This window comes from Lactuca serriola, chromosome 3 (assembly GCF_051521515.1).
Source record: "Lactuca serriola cultivar US96UC23 chromosome 3, Lser_US96UC23_V15, whole genome shotgun sequence".
Taxonomy (NCBI): Eukaryota; Viridiplantae; Streptophyta; class Magnoliopsida; order Asterales; family Asteraceae; genus Lactuca; species Lactuca serriola.
In genome coordinates this window covers 297,225,471-297,243,829 of record NC_136410.1, presented here as the reverse complement: position 1 = coordinate 297,243,829, position 18,359 = coordinate 297,225,471, and the positions used below count along the sequence as shown (strand labels likewise).

The following is an 18,359-nucleotide window of genomic DNA, read 5'->3' as shown; positions in this document are numbered from 1 at the left end:
ATGAATGAATGGTCATGACACCTCAATGTTGTTTAGGGGTTAATTATGGGATTACCTAATAAACAACCATGCAAATCTCTCTCTTCTCGCCTCTTCTTTTCTTGTTTCGGCCAAAGACAAACAAACACACACACACACACACACATTTCGTCAACTACTTTCAAACACACTCTCTCTAGAAAAGCTTCTTCTTGTCCACAAATTTTCGAAGATCTAAGGTGGATCAAGGAGATTTACACCAAGAACATATCTTTCCTTGGTAAGTTCTTACACATCTAAGTTGTATAACTTCATTCTTATGCTAGGATCATTCATTCTAAGCATTTTTGTGATCATACTCTGAGAAAACCTCCATAAGTTCGAGATCTATTCAAGGAGGGCTTACTAAAGTCAAAAATTTTTCCATTTCTCTTCATAACCAAACCCACAAACCCAATGTGAGTTCATACCCCTTTTTTTTGGTTTTTACTTGTTTTTTTCTGGGGGGGGGGAGAATATGAGTATTATGTGATGATCTATGTGTGTTTGCATGCTATATGTGAATTCTTTAGTTTTTGGTTGTGATAATATGAAATATTTGTTATATTTCGAGATCTATAACGAAAAGAGGGAAATAATCATGAACAAAAAATTGATAAACAAACATACATCATAGATCTAAGGGTTCTTAAGTTAAAGAGGTGAAGAACAAAACCAAAGAACCTTACAAGTGTTATTTTTGCAAAAATAACAAAGATTGGGTGTAAATTGTAAATTTTCGGTTTTATGGGGGTTATAAGTTGTTTATTAGTAGAAATGGAAAACCTAACAAAATATGAGTCTAAAACGTAAATAAACTTTTTCAGGGGTTGAAAATGAATTTATTACTAAATTGGACTAAAAATGCAAAGTTTTTGATCTTAGGGTCAAAATTGTAAAACTTACGGAAACGGGGCAAAAAATGTAACTTTTTGCAAATAAAGGTTGGAAATGAAAAATGCAATAGTTTTGGACTGAAATTACTATTCAAATAAAGTTTGGGTGGAAAATGTAAATAAAAATGGTTTAAGGACCAAAAATGTCAATTTTCTTAAAAAGGGCCTAAAACTGTCATTTTTATAGAAAAAGGTGCCACAATGGTTAATCTAAATGTTTTTTGGGCCAAATAAACGATTATAACTTTTGGGGTTAAAAATAGTTTATAACGCATGGTTTTAAATATATATATATATATATATATATATATATATATATATATATATATATATATATATATATATATATATATATATATATATATATATATATATATAAATAAAACTTCGTTATAAATCAAACATTAAAATATTTTGTTATTGCGAATAAACATTTAACATACACGAATACCAACACTACGAACTTAAACTCGATAAAACATAAGTGATTCAAAAGTTGGGCTCAAATACCTTCTATACATGCTATTGGACCTTTGTGGCCCAATATCATGTTTATTGGGTCCGATATCTTCACACATGTTTATTGGGCCTCCTGTGACCTAATTACATGCCTAAGGAACCCTCAACGACTTTTACATGCTATTGGGCCTCACTGGCCCATTGACATTGCTAGTAAGGTCCGAGTCAAACATACGCATGATGGGCCAATGTGCCTGTCTGTTAGTCTTACCTCTATTATTCAAGTAAACATAAAATTAGGTTGATAAACAAGGTTATTCAAACTGAGTTGGATTTAGTGGGAAATAACGGGTGACACTATTTAGTGTCGGTCGTAGTCTATAGTTATAACCAGAGTCTCCTGAAGGGAGAGCGAGAGTTTGTGTATAGATCTATACGAGGGTGACTCTTCCACACCTAAGTTGTTCGCTACAGTTAGACTCGGCCAGTGTAGGATGACAAAATCTTAAATCAATTCCGGTATTCGCTAGCATGCCAAGACAAACGAACTAGTCATTATTATGCATGGTTATAATGACTCACATAGAGATCCAACACCATCTAAGTAATCAGGGGAAAACATATTCATTCGTTGTCACGATACAATAATACAAAACTATCATACTATTTATATTTGAAAACATCGGGTTTTCTGGGGGAACAAGATTATTCACTCCTATACACAACAACTATAATATGATAATCAATTTTGAGTGACAATCACTTTTACTTGTTTTGAAATCATATACACATGCACTTATGGGATCATCGCATCTTTTCGCAAACAGTTTTTGTACAGAAAATATAAGATTTTCTAGGTTTTACAAACAATACAAACTAATTTTATATCAAACATGCTTATGAACTCAACAACATTATATATGTTGACGTTTTTAAAATAACATGTATTCTCAGATAACAGATAAGCTGAAGAACAATACAAAGTGTGTTAGGTTGTTATGTTTTGAAAAATTCTCAAACAATTTATGTTATGGATGTGTAATGTTTAAACAATGTACTTGATGTGAATAATGACAGTTGTACAATGTAATGTTGGTGATGTATGTGTTGTTCATGTATATTCATTGTGATGATATTTCAATTTAAGTCACGCGAGCCCTCAGACGTTTCCGCCGTCTAGTTCGGGGGTGTGACATTGTGGTTCGATGGCCAAGTTGAATGCTATGTCGCAAATGGGATGCGTAAAGCTGGTTCGAGAAGATCGGGTGTATTCAAGGAGACATCAGGATGATCCTATTATGAGCAGAAGAGTTCAGTAAATACATTGAGCATCTGCAAGGAATTCTTGAAGCTTCAAGAGGAGGATGAGATTGTGGATCAATTCTCCAAGTGTAAGGTTTTCTGTACTTAAGTCGAATTTGTAGGTGCTTAATCAATCCAATGGTGTTTTGATCGATTTTGCAAAGTTGAGCTGGAAATGTTAGGGGAAGGTTTTTGAGGTCTCCATCTGAGATTTGGATTTTCCTCATGATTATTTAAAGAATAATCTTGTGTTGTGTTATGAATTTTGAGATTCAAGGTTCGTATGTATCTGGTTCATCCGATTTGAGGCTCTGATGTTGTAAACATCAGTCTATGATAGTTCGAACACTAAGTAGGGGAGAACTGGTATTATGCTTTAGGGATCATCGGTTGGTCTAATTTTTATGGTTTCAGCAATGTGGCAGAGGAACCTATGGTTCAGGTAAGTCAGATTCTGGTTCGGGTTTATTGATGTGTAAGGAAGGAAGTGGGCTTTTATCAAAGTGTTTGTAATTAGGAATTTCTTGTTGTACTTCTCAAATGATCCATTGGTGTCTCCCGTGGTCGTAGAGAATTTAAGGTTTGATCAGACAGTGGGTGCAGAACAAGTTATTGTTAGGTTCATGCCTTCAAGGATGCAAGTGTTGTCCTTGCAATAGGAAGATGATGGGTAAGTAATTTGATGTGTTTTGATAGTTTATTTTTGGCAACTCTATGGATTCGGTTGGAGAGGCACTGTACCACTCTTTTGTGCATCTATTAGAGGAAGCATAATTAGGCAACGATATGGATTTGTTATCTTTTGTTGAGTTAGGAAATGTTTTATCGGCCTCAGAGTTCGTTGAGGTTATTCGAAGGTTTCAATTTGTATGAGATATGGGTGCAACTAATGAGTCGACCCTTAGCCAAGTTTAGTAAAGTTGTATCATGGTCTTTGTGTAGGTGCTCTCTCAATTTCTTGGTGGTGGAATTGTTATTCCTATGGGGTTTGAGATGGCAGTCGGCCTTAACATTAGAAGATCATATATCGGAACAACGTTGTTCGGTTTCTTAGGTATAATCACAGCTATGCAAAAATTCAATTTTGGAAGGTTGGATCGGTTGGGTTGGTAGTAGTTTTGATTCAAGTAGGGTTTTGGCAGCAATTATGGTTAATTTTGGAATTTTCTCCAAAATTAAAAGTTTTATTTGACTTTTGTGTATTGGTGGGATCTGTTCATTTTCATCAAGGTGTAGGATTGTGTTATGGTTGTTAGAAGAATGTGTCTAATAGCGGTCGAGGTTTGTCGTTTCGTCCGATTCACTGATACATCACATGTTGGGTAAGGTCACGATTAAGAAGGAACACATTCGGCTAGTGAGTTTTTGTGTTTCCTCCTGGGGAGTGTCAAATTTTTTGCTTTCAAGTTGGAATGAGCATTCAATTTTCTATCTTGTTATTGGTTGTGCGTGGTCATAATTTGTTTGATGATGCATTAGTAGCAGTGGATTATGAAAGATTTGCATGTTGTAGAATGGTATGGCTCCTATATTTTTGAAAAAGTGCTATGTGGTTTGTTTATTGGGTTCCTATTGGTCAGTAGGATGATGGTAGTATGTCTTTAGGCCATTTTATACTCGTCAGGAGTCTGCATATATATGTACTTGAGTGATGGCAAGAACGGTGAGGAACCATGAGCTTCTAATCCCAATGCTTGGATGGCATCACGATGTGTCATGAGCTATCATGCATTTCACTTTCGTGAGTGGGATCGGTAGTTATGTAGCGAAGTGTCACACCCCCGGCCGTGGCAGAATATGTTAGGATTACGACTAGGTTGATGTATCATAGATAAACTGAATATATATAGAACACGTACAACAATAAACAGAACAACATTTGTATTCCTTCATTAAATTTGAATATAGGGCTCTTACAAATAATAATAGTACAATAATTGCCTTAAACAGGTAGGCAGATAACAAAACTAGATAACTTGGTCGTCTGCAATCCACGACAAATCTTTTGTCTAAAAGCCTGTCTAATGATCTCTTGAGAATACTCGTAAGTTTAAGGGTCAACTCAGAGGCTGGTGAGTGTCACACCATTTCTAAAATAATGATACTTTTAATATGATCTAAAAAGAATTGCCTTGGTTGTAAGTAAAATTATATGTAGGAATGTTTGATAAAGATAGAAATCTAAACTTTGGTTTCTAGATAATGAAATCTAGTTAAAGTTTATAGTGACAAAGTCAAATGGATAATGGATAAACAAACATACAGATATACGGATAAAGTTATCATCCAAGGTTGAACCTGACAACCGCAGATACGGATAAACGGATAAACGACAAGTATATTTGATATGTGTACACCTAAAAGTGTACGATACTTGTTTAAACAGTTGATAAATCTTAGGGTAGTGTACACAAGCACAAATAAGAGCCTAAGATACAAGTTCTATAAATTGTATAAATATATAAGCTGATAAATTTTTGTTTATGTATGAAGTATATTGAAACTACGAAGTTGATAACCGTCAATACAGTCAGAGCACATTTGTAGTCGGAATGTATATGTTATTTTTATTAGTTGTATTATTTTAGCAACATAACATACGTAAATATTGATGTTTAAAACGATTTTTGTTTACTTATAACATATAAGTATTTAAACAAATATTTCACAAGTTATAAATGTATTTACACAAAATAATGATAATTTATGTGTATTTTGTATGATAAATATTACTTAGTACACGTACTACCATGTATAGACGAGGGCCAAATATGAAACACCGGAGGGTAGGACCATTTTAGCATTTAAGCCGTTCTGAAATCAAACAACCCTATGTGGCCCTTGAAACCAGATTCCACATACCGTAAGTGGAGTATTAAATAATATTTATATTGCAAAAAAATAGTGATGTTGTTTGTATAAACAAAGCGTTTAGAAAAAATATATATAATATATTACAAGTAGTACACGTATTCCCCTAGAAAATATGTAAAAATGGGGCCGTAACACTCACCTTATTGAGCGGTTATCGAGTTGTTTTGAAAACCGGGAAGTATTGTCGATAGGTCATGATCTTCAGGATTAATTTTATTTCAGCCAGTGGAGACGGTGGTTGGCGCTGGTGGCCAGTGATTTGGATGCAGCGACAGTGGGGTGATGAGGGTGGTAGGAAGCCACTTCGGTGGTCTTGTGCTGCCTTCTTCTTGCTTATAGCAACTAATTTCGATGTTGGGGGTAGGGAGGGAGTCTTGAGGATCAAAAAAAACAGCAGCAACCAATGCTTGGAGAGGTGTTTCACAGTGGTGACAATGGGTTGACGGGTGGTGATAGAAGGCAACCGACAACCTCTTCCTATTAGGTTTTCCTTGTTTTTCCGGTGAATTCGAAGACTGGGGGAGGTGGAGGAAGGTTGTAGAAGAGTTTCTTCAAGTTTACAGCAGGTGGCGGTCAGGTTTTGAAGGTGGAATAGAATGGTACAGTGGTGGCAGTGGGTGGTTTGGTGGTGGCAGGATGGTGACGGGTTGAGTTTCTTTCCCTTTTTCTTGATAGTAACAGTGAGGGGGGGACAGGAGAGATGTGAGGGAAGTGTTTTTTGATCAAAAGGAGTTACAAGGGAGGTACTTGGGTGAGTTTAGGGTGGAGAATTAGTGGTTTTAGATGGTGGTGTAGGGTGGTGTTGTGGTGGTGTAAGATAGAGGAAGAGATTAAGAGAGTGTAAGAAGAAGTTGGCTGATGAATTGGTGAGTGAAAGTGACTCTTTAAGGTTTCTATTTATTGTTAATACACAGACACACATACACAGCCCACATAAGACCATATCTCCAACTCATGTTGTACCTTATGGTGTGACTTGCACACAAAGAATGAGAGGAGGGCAGAAGAAAAAATGTGGGGAAGAAGCACAAGGCAAAGAAATCTGGTCATTTTTTCCTCTTGGGATCTGTGCATCAAGAATTTTTTTGAAAGTACCGTTAGATAGAGTTTAATTCAAGGATTCCTGAACATCAAACGGATTAATTTTTGGAGTTACGGATTTTCGGGAAATTGCATTTGAAGTTTTGCGTCTTAACGGCTCGCGGTGTCTGTTTTCACTACTTTTGTAAGTATATTCGTTGAAATTATTTCGAGTGTGAAATTAAATAATAGACTATAATCTGAGTCCAAAAAAGCTCTCGGAAAATCCGTTGCAAAGCGTAAGTATCTCAACGGATTGATTCGGTTTTATGCGATTAAATAAAAAAATGTTTTACCGCTTGTTTTTTTTAAAATTGTCATATCTTTTGTATACGAACTCCGTTTTGGATGTTCTTTATATTTTCGGAAACAGGGGAACATTTATTATAATATTTGAATATTTGCTTTGCTCAAAACTGGTTAATACGAACCTTCAGTTTTTTAAACGCATTAATTAGCGTTGTATTTTAAGCGGTTTGATACGGTTGACAGTTCACATGTTAGGAAGATAGGTATTATCTAAAATCACATAATAATTGAAATAAAATTATTTTTTTTACTTTTGATGCACTAAAACTAAAAAATTCAGATTACCACAAGATTCACGGTGAAATGGCCGGTTATAATTTTTGCCTTAGATTCTGGGATGTCACACAAAGACTCGTGTGTTGGTTTGTTTATCGTGTGGCATAGATGGGTGTTTGATCAGTACATTGCTGACATTGGTGGCTCACTAACCGGCAGGTTGAGTCATGCATTTGTAGGGTGTCGACTTGTTGGAAAAGTCATGGTGGTATATTACCAGCTCATTATTGGAATTCTTCATAGTGGATTCGTGTTCGTTTTATGATGAGGTTTTGTGTGAATTCTCTCACTATATTTCATATGTCATTGTGGTGTCCATGCTGGAGAAGCTGAGTATTAGTAGTTGATGGTTGTTATAAGTATTTTCAGAGTTGCTAATGACTCCATGACTGGTGATAGTCCTTAGGACTGCTGATAGTACATAGGTCGCTGATAACCCATAGTTGTTTAGATTGACATATTCGTAGTGGCATGTTGGTTAGAGTACCAGGAGGCTAGTAATGGTAGTTATAAGACTCTTGGGTGTCTCGGAGTATGATTATGCAGCTGAGTTCTTTTAGGAGCTTGAGTGTCGTGCAATTTTTTATTTTGACTGTGGTTTTGCTCATGTGATCAGTTGGTTTGTCATGACTTGTCATGAATTCAAGTGTGTATTTAAGAACTTTTTGGCAATTTCCAAATTTGGGATGGGTTGGAATCCCTTATCAAAAGGTTTTGAGTGTTGTTATGCAGATTAGTGGTGTTTGCGGTCAGGACTTGTGGAAAGTACGATGACTGGATGATCGTCAGTCGTTATGTATGTCTGTAAAGATTAGACGGTTGGGCTTCCGGTTTTGAGCAGTACATTAATAGGAATGGTAGGTACATCTAGTTTTTGGAATTCCCGTTTAATTGGTTTTTGCTATGAGTTGGGTCTTAGAGTTTAGAGAGAGAGGTAGTTGATTCGGTTGAGTGTTTCAAACGACTAAGTTTTTTGTTGGCATCGATTGGGCTCCTGATGGTCTCCCAAGCTCGATATGGATATGTTAAGGATATGAAGTGATTGGCGGGAGGGAGCATATGGATTGTGTTAGTGTAGTTAAAATTCTAACTAAGTCATATTTTGAGGGAAAAATCATGTTTATGTAAGGGGATATTTGTAACAACTAGTTTTGGGATGTTTTTATTATTGGAATAGTGGGTGGTAAATGGATCGAGTAAAGGTGTTGAGCTTCAAGGGCATAGGTTTTAGACCCTATCGGATGTTGATAATGTAGGGTTAAGTGATTAAATCCCTCGAATTTTGCTTCGAAGAAACAAGGGGTAAAATGGGAAAAGTTATATATTGGGCTTCTTGCATGGATTATGATTTTAGTTTGACATGTATTTCACAAATGTAATTATATATGGTTGTGGGGCTCGTCAATACTTTTCTATGCATATACAGATCATCAAAAACGAACTTACAAAGAAGAAGTTGTGACTATTTCAAGTTAGAGTGGATTTGGGTGAAAACTAGTCGTCACAAGGTGACAAGAATGTATCACAACGTGACTGAGTCCTCACGAGGTGACACAGAGGTTGTTACTAGGTGAGAATTGGGTTGCCCAAGCCCATAAATTTTTAGGGTTTTGTATGTATTTAAAGGGTGGTTCTGTGTTTTTCGGGTATTTTTCCATCCTCCATCACATCTAAGGCCTCTTGAGGGAAACCCTAACATCCCTTTCACCACTTTGTGCCTGCCCTATCTTCTATCATCCATTTTTGGAGCACATTGGTGGATTTTGGTGGGAAGCTTCTTTGAAGATGGAGTTTTGGAGCCTTGCATAAGAAGATCTCATCTTCCATCTATCTTTTGGACCTTGGGTAAGATTCAAGTTTCCATTTTTATGCTTATAAGTTGATAGATCTAGAATCTAAGCTTTTTTTGGTCCATTAAATGAAGATTTTGTTGTTGGATGTGATAAAGTTTGCAAGTTTATCATTTGATCTTGTCACAAGAGTATATTGGTCTATGGATCTGAGCTTTCAAGATCTTTTAAGCACCATGCTTGAAGTTAAGATCTTATTTTGGTCATTTTGACCCAGCTTGTGTTTAAGACATGCATGTACAAAAAGCAATCATTTTTAAGGTCCTTTGAGTTAGCGAAAGCATTCTAGAAATATTGAGTACTTGGCTAAAAGGATTAAGAGCTTAAGGCATTAAGTTGCCCTGAGCTAATCTCACCATGTGATGGGATAGATGTCATGACGTGATGATGGCCAGTCTTGCAACTGTTATGTCTTATCATTGTCACGACGTGACAAAAGGGTGGCCACGACGTGACGGTCAGTTGGAGCTGACTTTGACCACTGAATTTGACCATGGTGCACTTTTCGTCAATTTCAAGGTTTTAAGGTGTAGACTAAGAAGGTACTTCTTTATTCTTGTTAGGTGTCTTGTAGTAACAGCCGGTATTAAGTGAAACTATTGTGTTTAGCTGCTATCTGTGAGGTGAGTCTTCTTACTATACTTACCTGTTTGATAGTATATATGTATTGGCCATCTGAGTCTTATCTGTGATTGTTGTTATTTGTGAACTAAGTTGTGGGACTGGAATGAGTCCATGTGACTGCTGATAGTCCATAGTGTTGCTAATAACCCATAGTTGTTTATATTGTTGTGATGTATGTGATATTATAGGCTGCTGATAGTCCCATGAATGTTGTTAACCCTTATCTAATTTTTATGATGTGTTGTATGTTGTATTTTAGGGTACTCACTAAGCTTTGTGCTTACAGTTGTAGATTAAATATTTTGCAGGTACTTACTGGATTGCAAAGGCGGGACTGAAGACACATCAACAGTTTTATGATTCAAGATTCCACATTTCTTCATTGTAACTCTGATTTTTGAATAATTGTTTATGAGCAAATGGGTTGCTGTCGATGCAATTTTATTAAAATTGATCTTATAAAAATGAAAATTTTAATCGGAAATTCTAGGATGTTACATGAGTATATAATTACATTCATCTTACATATAGATATGAAGTATTTAGATAACTAATTATCAAATGTGCCTATTATCTCTAATATGTGTTATATGACATAATTTTACTTGCTTTAATTATATAAGTATATTCGTACTTGTAATATAAATATATTGGGTATTGATGCACAATGAAAGATGGGAGATGAGAGATGATTAAGAGATGTCATGACTTTCACTTATGATGATTGTGATGTAGTCATCTAGTAGAGTATAGATGACGATCACGGACCATTCTAAACGGTCTAATGCAACAATGGCAAGTTCACTAGTTATAGCTGATGGACTACTTGTTCATGCGATGTTCTCTACTAACATGTATTGTAGAGGAATCTCCAAAGTAGTAGTGTCTATGCGTTGTTAGCGATGATCCTTAGGATAAGTCCTTCGCTATATAAGAAAATATGATGTTAACTATGATCCTTAAGATAGGTCTCCATAGATAAATAAAGAAGATAATGGAGATGAGTAATTGGGTTATATTTTGATTTAAATAGATAATTAAACAACATTTAATTAAATTTTAGTGGGTTGAAAACCTTATGTATTCACCATGTTTCCTAACCCGACCCACTCAATTTCTTTGTATCAAAGGAATTTGTACAAAGATATTGGTGTGTGGATTCGATGAGAGATTCAAGGAAATATAGGTCATAGAATAAAAGATATTATAAGGCCTGTAATGTCTACGTTTATGATTATGTTTCTTGTATTAGTTATGACATCCCAAGTTTTTAATAATTAATGAAAACATTTATTCAGAAGTACTTTTATGGGATAAATTCCGCACTACTATGTTTTTATAATAAGTATAAATAAAAGGTCTTCTCTGACCATGAAAGATGTGGATGTCACACCTGTAGTTTACAAATGTTTTTAGGTTGTTAGAGTGATCAAGGCAAGGGCGTGACATAACTGTACACACATATCAAAAAGTTTTTACAGATTAGACTTTCACTAATTTTATATTATTACTTGGTTTTGGAAACTATCTTTTTTACAATGTTGCACAAATGATTTTTTTATTATTTTTAGGAACCAAGTTTGATATTACATTTTTTTTCTGAAAACAAAAATTTTTTATTTGAAATTCGGGACGTCACAAATACACTCGTCTGCAAAGGCACACACAAAACCGTCATCATTGAAATCAGAGCACGAATAATATATTTCATTTCTCTATTCGGATAATCCGATGAAAGGGTTTACAGTAAACCTACTTATATTTGATATAAAATATATTCCGTTGAATCTAATAAATGGTACAGAATCATGAATGCATAATTGTAGTAAAACACCAAGTTTAGCATAATACTCATAACAATCGATCCAACATTATCTATCATTTATATATTATATTGACTTTTAGAAAATTTTCTTATCGAGCAACAAGCAAATTAGACATCCAGATGTCCAATGTCTTATTTTCATAATACAAATTAACATATATGGAAAGGCTTCTCAGTATAATACATTCTTAAATGGCCACCATATTGGAGACGCATCGACACGGTGCACCAAAATGGTTCTAAAATTTGTAGACAATATAGATGAATTCTATGTTTTCATTAAAGCTAGTACGAGAACTCTTATCTTACCTAATATAGTGTGTGATAGACACATTGATTATAAGATTTCCATCATCTAGGCTCAAGTTGTTGTATATGATCGCGTAATACAATATGGAAATCAATGTCTATACATGATAGGCAATAATAGAAGTGCATGCTCTAGTCAAAGTACAAACATAGATAAATCTTAAAATTGGTTCATGGTGTAAGTTTTTAGTTTCTTACTCATGACAATGTAACATGACGTTAAAAACCGTAAATTATATGCTATGTGGATTATTAGAACTTCGTCCCTCCAACCACAAATAACATGTTATACATTTAACCCAATATCTAATGTGTTCAAGACATTATTGGTTGAATATAAAATGAATAATAATTTTTTGATATTGATGTTTTTGGATAATATTCTTAATAGTATAAGACATAGTCTTAATTTTATGGATATTTGGATGTGAGATTAGTATTAACAATTATACTAATTCCATTATCCAATATAAATAAGATGAATCATAATATATATGTTTTAGTTGTGTAAACATAAATTATAAAATAAAACCGACTAAGACTTCTATTGTGGCATATCTAACCTAATAAGTCTAAATATATCATAATATCACATTAATGTATAATATTACAGTAGTTTGAAGCATCTAATTTAGCATTGTGACATATTATAATAATGCGTCTATTTCCAATACTTACGAATTGGAATGACTTTCATTAGTCAAACACATTTTTACTTCTAGGTTCTTGATATGATTAGAGCACGTGAAGTAAATGGTTTCCGAAAGTTCATACAGATGAACTACTTATCCGTATATGAAAAACCATCTAATTCATATTACATGCTAATAATATTCGACACAACTAAATTCATATTACGTGCTAATAATTTTCGACACAAGTACACATGCATGTAATTTCTGACTGTTAAATAATTTTAGTTTTTGGATATTAAAGCACTCAGCATTGATTTTTATAGTTAAAATAATGTACAAGGTATGGTTGTGTTCGTTAATTTTGTTGTGCTCTATATTAGACTTGAGAACAATATATGTACAGTAGACCTATTTCTCTCTTATACAATTAGAAGTACGATAGAAATAGTATTCAAAGAACAAGGAATAAATGAGTTTTGACTATTTTTTTTACTTAATTGGGTGTCAGTTTTATGAATATCACCATTTAGAGCATACGGTACGGGACCATAATGCCATGGAGGTGCCTATGTGGCACCTCCGTAACGCAAATACCACCCATGCTTCTCGTTTTGTTGTTGCTCGTTGCTTCTCGTTGTCGGCATAACACCCCAAAACGCCATATTTTTTTTCTTTCTTTCTCTCTTTCATTCCTCTCTTGTTTTTCTTCTTTTTCTTTTTTCTCTGTAACATCCGAATTCGCAAGTATGGAATTTCGGGGTTTTATGCTTATTGTAGGACCTACTCGACGAGTTAGGAGGCCCCAACTCGTCGTGTAGAAATCAAGGAGGCCACACAATTTTAAAATCTACTCGACGAGTTGCAGGGCCCAACTCGACGAGTTGGAGCTGAGTGTGAAAACCCTAAACTTTTGGGTTTTGCACCCTATTTAAAGGACCTTAAGTCCTTTACCCCGCCTCCCTCATCACCTTATCACCCAGAGACAACCCTTAATCGAGTTACCTTCCATTTTGAGAGTGTGTCAGGCTAAGAGTGTGTGTTTTGGTGCATTCATTGAAGAGCGAAGAGCTTGGAACAAGAAGGAGTCTATAGATTCGACATCCATTTAGTTGTAGCAGCCATTTGAAGGTAAAAAGCCATTACCTTGATCACTTGTTTGTTAGATCTCTCCATTAGAGAGTTTATGCCCATTTCTAGCTTCTTCGTGAGTCATTATTGGTTTTGAGCATGATTTGAAGCTAAGACTTCAGATCTGGACACTATTAGGCCCTTTAGGCCTAAGGACTAAAGCTTTATCAAGCTTTGCCAATCTTCATGCCTTAAACCCTTTGTTGAGACTTGTTTGGGAAAAGTTAGCCTCTAAATGCCATGCATGGACGTAAAACTTGCAGCTTTATGTGGTATCTCAGCCCTAAAAGGCAAGATCTAGAGTTGGGGCCTTAGTCCCGCTTAAAAGCATCTGAATGAGAGAAAGGGCTGAAGGAACTTGACGAGTTGGTTAGCCAAATCGACGAGTTGGTTAGAGTTTACCCACATGTTCTGGACACTATATAAACTCGACGAGTTGGTGAGACAACTCGGCGAGTTGACTTGAATTTTCCCGATTTTCTGAGAACAGAAGGAACTCGACGAGTCGCATAGATGCACTCGACGAGTTGAGTCAACATGGACTGTTGACTTGAGTGTTGACATTCGTTGACTTTTAGGATTTGATGAAGTTGTGGACTTTGGAGACCATGGAGGGGTAAAATGGTCTTTTATCCTTTCTAAGATTTTGTTGAGGAGTCAGCTTAACATCTTTGGAGTTGTTAACACAAATTTTTAATTAGAGATGATTGTGATATATGTAGGCGGAGTCTAGACCGGCATTTTGAGTGCGATACAAATTTCTTTACTTACGAGGTGATTTTTCACACTATACTTACCTGAGTGGTATTTACTGTGCAATCGGTGGGTCTTATTTGTGTTACTGACCGGAGGGTCATATGTGCTTATACTGAGATATGTGATATTATGCATTTTGTCTATGTGATTTATGTTGTATATTATTCTGTGCAATTGTTGAGATAGGACCAGAGGGTCTAAACTAGGTTGTGAGAACAAAGGGTCTTCACTAAGATATAGGACTGGAGGGTCCAACCTCAGCAGTGAGACCGGAGGGTCTTCACTGAGACACATGACCGGAGAGTCCTTATCGAGATTTATCCATGAGAGGCTAATTATTTGTGTGTGGTATTTTGGGGAACTCACTAAGCTTCGTGCTTACAGTGTTGTGTGATATGTGTTTCAGGTACATCTCGGGATGGCGGGAAGGCGCCGACATGATTATACACACCAGCTGGTTGATTTGTGTTTGGAGGATTCTGGGTTATTTTACAAACGATTTTCATGTCTTATGATGAAACATTTATAAATTGAGTATGTGAGATGTTAAATTGTGTTTTGTATGGATTTAAAAAATCAAATTTTCATTTGAAAATTTAGAGTGTTACAAATTGGTATCAGAGTCTTGGTTTGAGGGATTCGGATGTACCCTCGGGTATGTCTGAATTCAAACCGAGGATTTGAGAATTTTTTCTAAAAAGAAATGATTTTCTAAACAAGCAAAAGATTTTAAGAGGAAACGAAATGAAGCAGTGTCCACAGTCAGCCAGAGCCCAAACTGTGATTTCCCAAAATATCCTTACTAGTTTAGGGCTAGAGATATGTTCAGGATTTTATGCTAGTGTGCCTGCTGAGGAGAGATGCTTTTATGAGAGCTAGTAGTGTGCATATTGATATTGCCATATTTATACATAGTTTTAGGCAATATTGATCTACATTTTATTAAATATTTTGGTTATTTGCACATAATTATGGTACTTATAAGGATAAATTGTTATGTGCAACCAAATAGAGGTATTTTCAAAGAAAGGGACCAGAAGTGACAATACTTGGAACTTTGGGGGCCTTGAAGGAACGAAGAACGAAAAAACACCCAAAAGACGTACTCACGACATGAACAGTTCATGGTTCACGATGTGAGTAGAGAGTTTTAGAAGATAAGCATCCGGGTGAAGGAATCCTTGCCGAACACGATTATCTCGAGGTCACGACGTGAGACTTACATTCTCACGAAATGAACGGGAAATTTAAAGATATTATAAATACCTTTGCCCATTACGATTTGGGAGACTTTTGGCTGAAGGAAGAGGTTCGAGGAGGCGATTTATAGAACAAGTAAGGTTATAGAAAAAGGATACTCAACACCAAAAGATTAAAAGTCCATAATTAAGTTATTTGTTTGATACTTATGAACATGTTTTCTTATTTGAGTTACGTTTATGTGTTAGTTGCTACTATGAGCTGCTGAATCTAGCTACTGTTATCTAGCTAGATGAAGCTTCTAACTTATGAATAGCATAATTTTATATGGATTTATTTAGTTGGTGAATTGCTTGTGTTTGATTTATTGTCACCTAGCATGCTTATGTTGTTGCTTTAGTTGCTTAAATTCATGTTATGTGCAGTTTAGTGACCATTAACTGCACGAACTTGATAACCTACTAATTTAGTGAACATTGAATTGCTAGAGCAACGATCAACCAAAATCTTACTTAGTAATTGAAGTAATTAACTTTGTTGTGCTAGAGAACATAGTTTATGACCATAACTGTGTTTGCATGATAAATCCTACATAGCATATTCATAAGCATAATTGGTTATGTGTTTAATTGTGTGTGACCATACATAGTTTTACATGAATTAATTAACTATTGGTAAATTTAGACCTAAATTACTAATATAATAACAACCAACTTAATAATCCATAATTATTAGCTAGCCATAAGGAAGAAGTGGATTCAAACTAGATAAGAGTGTTTTTAATTATTGATTGAATTTGAGTTAAGTTAGTCTGATCTTGCAAAATCAGATAAAAACCTCTTTTAGCTTGTTAATAATTAGATTAATTTAGTAGTAAATAGATTAATTAATAACACCGTCCCCTGTGATCGACACCCGACTTACCCAAGCTTTACTATAATCTGACTAGGCATAATGCCTACAAGTGCATAGTTAGTCTAAGTTTGTTAGGTTATAAATATTAAAATTAGTGGGTACTTCCGTACACATCAAGTTTTGGCGCCGTTGCCAGGGAACGGCTTAGTTAATTATTAGTTTGTTTGCTTTAATTTAATCGATCCATTTTATAGGATAAAACCTACAAGAAGTTACTTTTATGTTTTAATTTTTTTCTGCATTACAGGACTCACGACATGAATCTTAAAGATTCACGACATGAGAACTGAAATCCTTAGTTTTGTTTATTTCCGTTAGTTTTTCTTAGTTAAGTTTTACATTTTGTCTTTTTGTCTTATTTCAGGAGTTCATGACTAGAGGTTCTAACACACCTTTGGTACCACCACTTGAAGATCCCGAGTCTACACTCCACAAAAAGAAGGATAAGAGCGAGAAAGAAGATCAAACACCAAAGAAGACACCTTTTCAAGAATTCAAATCAGTGTTCTCTAAGAAGTCGGGGAATAAAACGGAGGAGTTAAGTTCATCTTCAAAGAACAAGAGCAAGCTTGAACACTTAGATCAAATACCCGTCCAAGCCGAGTCCGAATACGATACCGAACCTAAATTTGAATTACATACAAGTGAACCCGAGAACGAGCTGGAGAACGAAATTGTGAACATTGATGAAATGTCCATGGGGGACTACAAGAAGCGCATTCGAAATGATGTGGCGTCGAGTTTAGTACATCCTACGATTCCTGACAATGCCACATTCGAGTTAAAGGGACATATCCTTACTGCAGTTAAGGATATCCCATTTTATGGGAAGGATCACGAGGATGCTTTCAAATATTTAGACTAGGTGAACGATACTACGAATTATTTTAATACTCCTAATATCCCAAGGGTTACAGCTTTGCTAAGGATGCTACCAGTCACTTTCAAGGGAGCAGCAAAAGACTGGTTGAAGGCACTCCCACCTAGTACAATCACCACATGGGCCCAATTGCGTGAGAGATTTCTAGATCAGTTTTGTCCACACTCCAAAATCTCTAAACTCAAGAAGGCAATTGCCAACTTTGAGCAAAATCTGGGGGAGTCATTATACGAGGCCTGGGAACGCTATAAGGGGTTGTTAAGGAATTGTCCTCAACATGATCTGAATATTCAGCAAGAGATGTCGATATTTTATGATGGGGTGAATGTCATGACTAGACAACTCCTTGATTTGCAAGGACCATTAACAAAGAAGAACCCAAATCAGGCCATGGAGCTGATTGAAGAGTTTTCGAGGCACTCTCGTGAGTATCATAACCCAGGGCATGATGGAACAAAAGACAGTGGAGGTACACAAACTAAAGAGATGGTTGTTGTGATGGAAATGCATAACACTATGGATAGGAGGTTGACTCAATTAGACCAATCAATTCATGCAATCCGAGTTGGTTGCGAGAGATATAGTGGCCCACACTTGACAAAGGATTGCCATATGAATGAATTTGCAAGCAAGAAAGCTCAAGAATGCTACTCAAGTGGGGACAAATATGATGAAGATTGTAGAAAACCAAAGAAAGAGTGGTTTCCTTACAATGAATACAAGAAGCAAAAAGAAGAGAACTTTAGGCAAACTGGCCGGGGCTTCTACTAAAGAGAGCAACCACTAGCTGAAAAGAAATCAGAATTAGAGACCATGTTGATGAAATTCATGGAAGCTTCAGAAAAAAGACATGATTCTACTGACACTGCAATGGAAGAACAACGAACTATAATGAAGAATCATCATGCAATGATGATAGATTAGCAAGCATTAAAAAAGAATCAACAAGCCTCCATCAATAACCTTGAAGTACAACTTGGTCAACTTACCACCTTGGTTAATGAGAGGATGTTCCCAAAAGAT

At 35.6% G+C, this 18,359-nt stretch overlaps 1 non-coding gene across 1 annotated transcript; it reads right to left on the bottom strand.

Moving 5' to 3' along the window:
* Positions 1-17,513: 17,513 nt before the first annotated feature.
* LOC145096358 (small nucleolar RNA R71) lies at positions 17,514-17,620 on the bottom strand. Its single transcript, XR_013703767.1, has one exon. It is a non-coding gene; the product is annotated as a small nucleolar RNA R71 (small nucleolar RNA).
* Between the last annotated feature and the right edge of the window lie 739 nt (positions 17,621-18,359).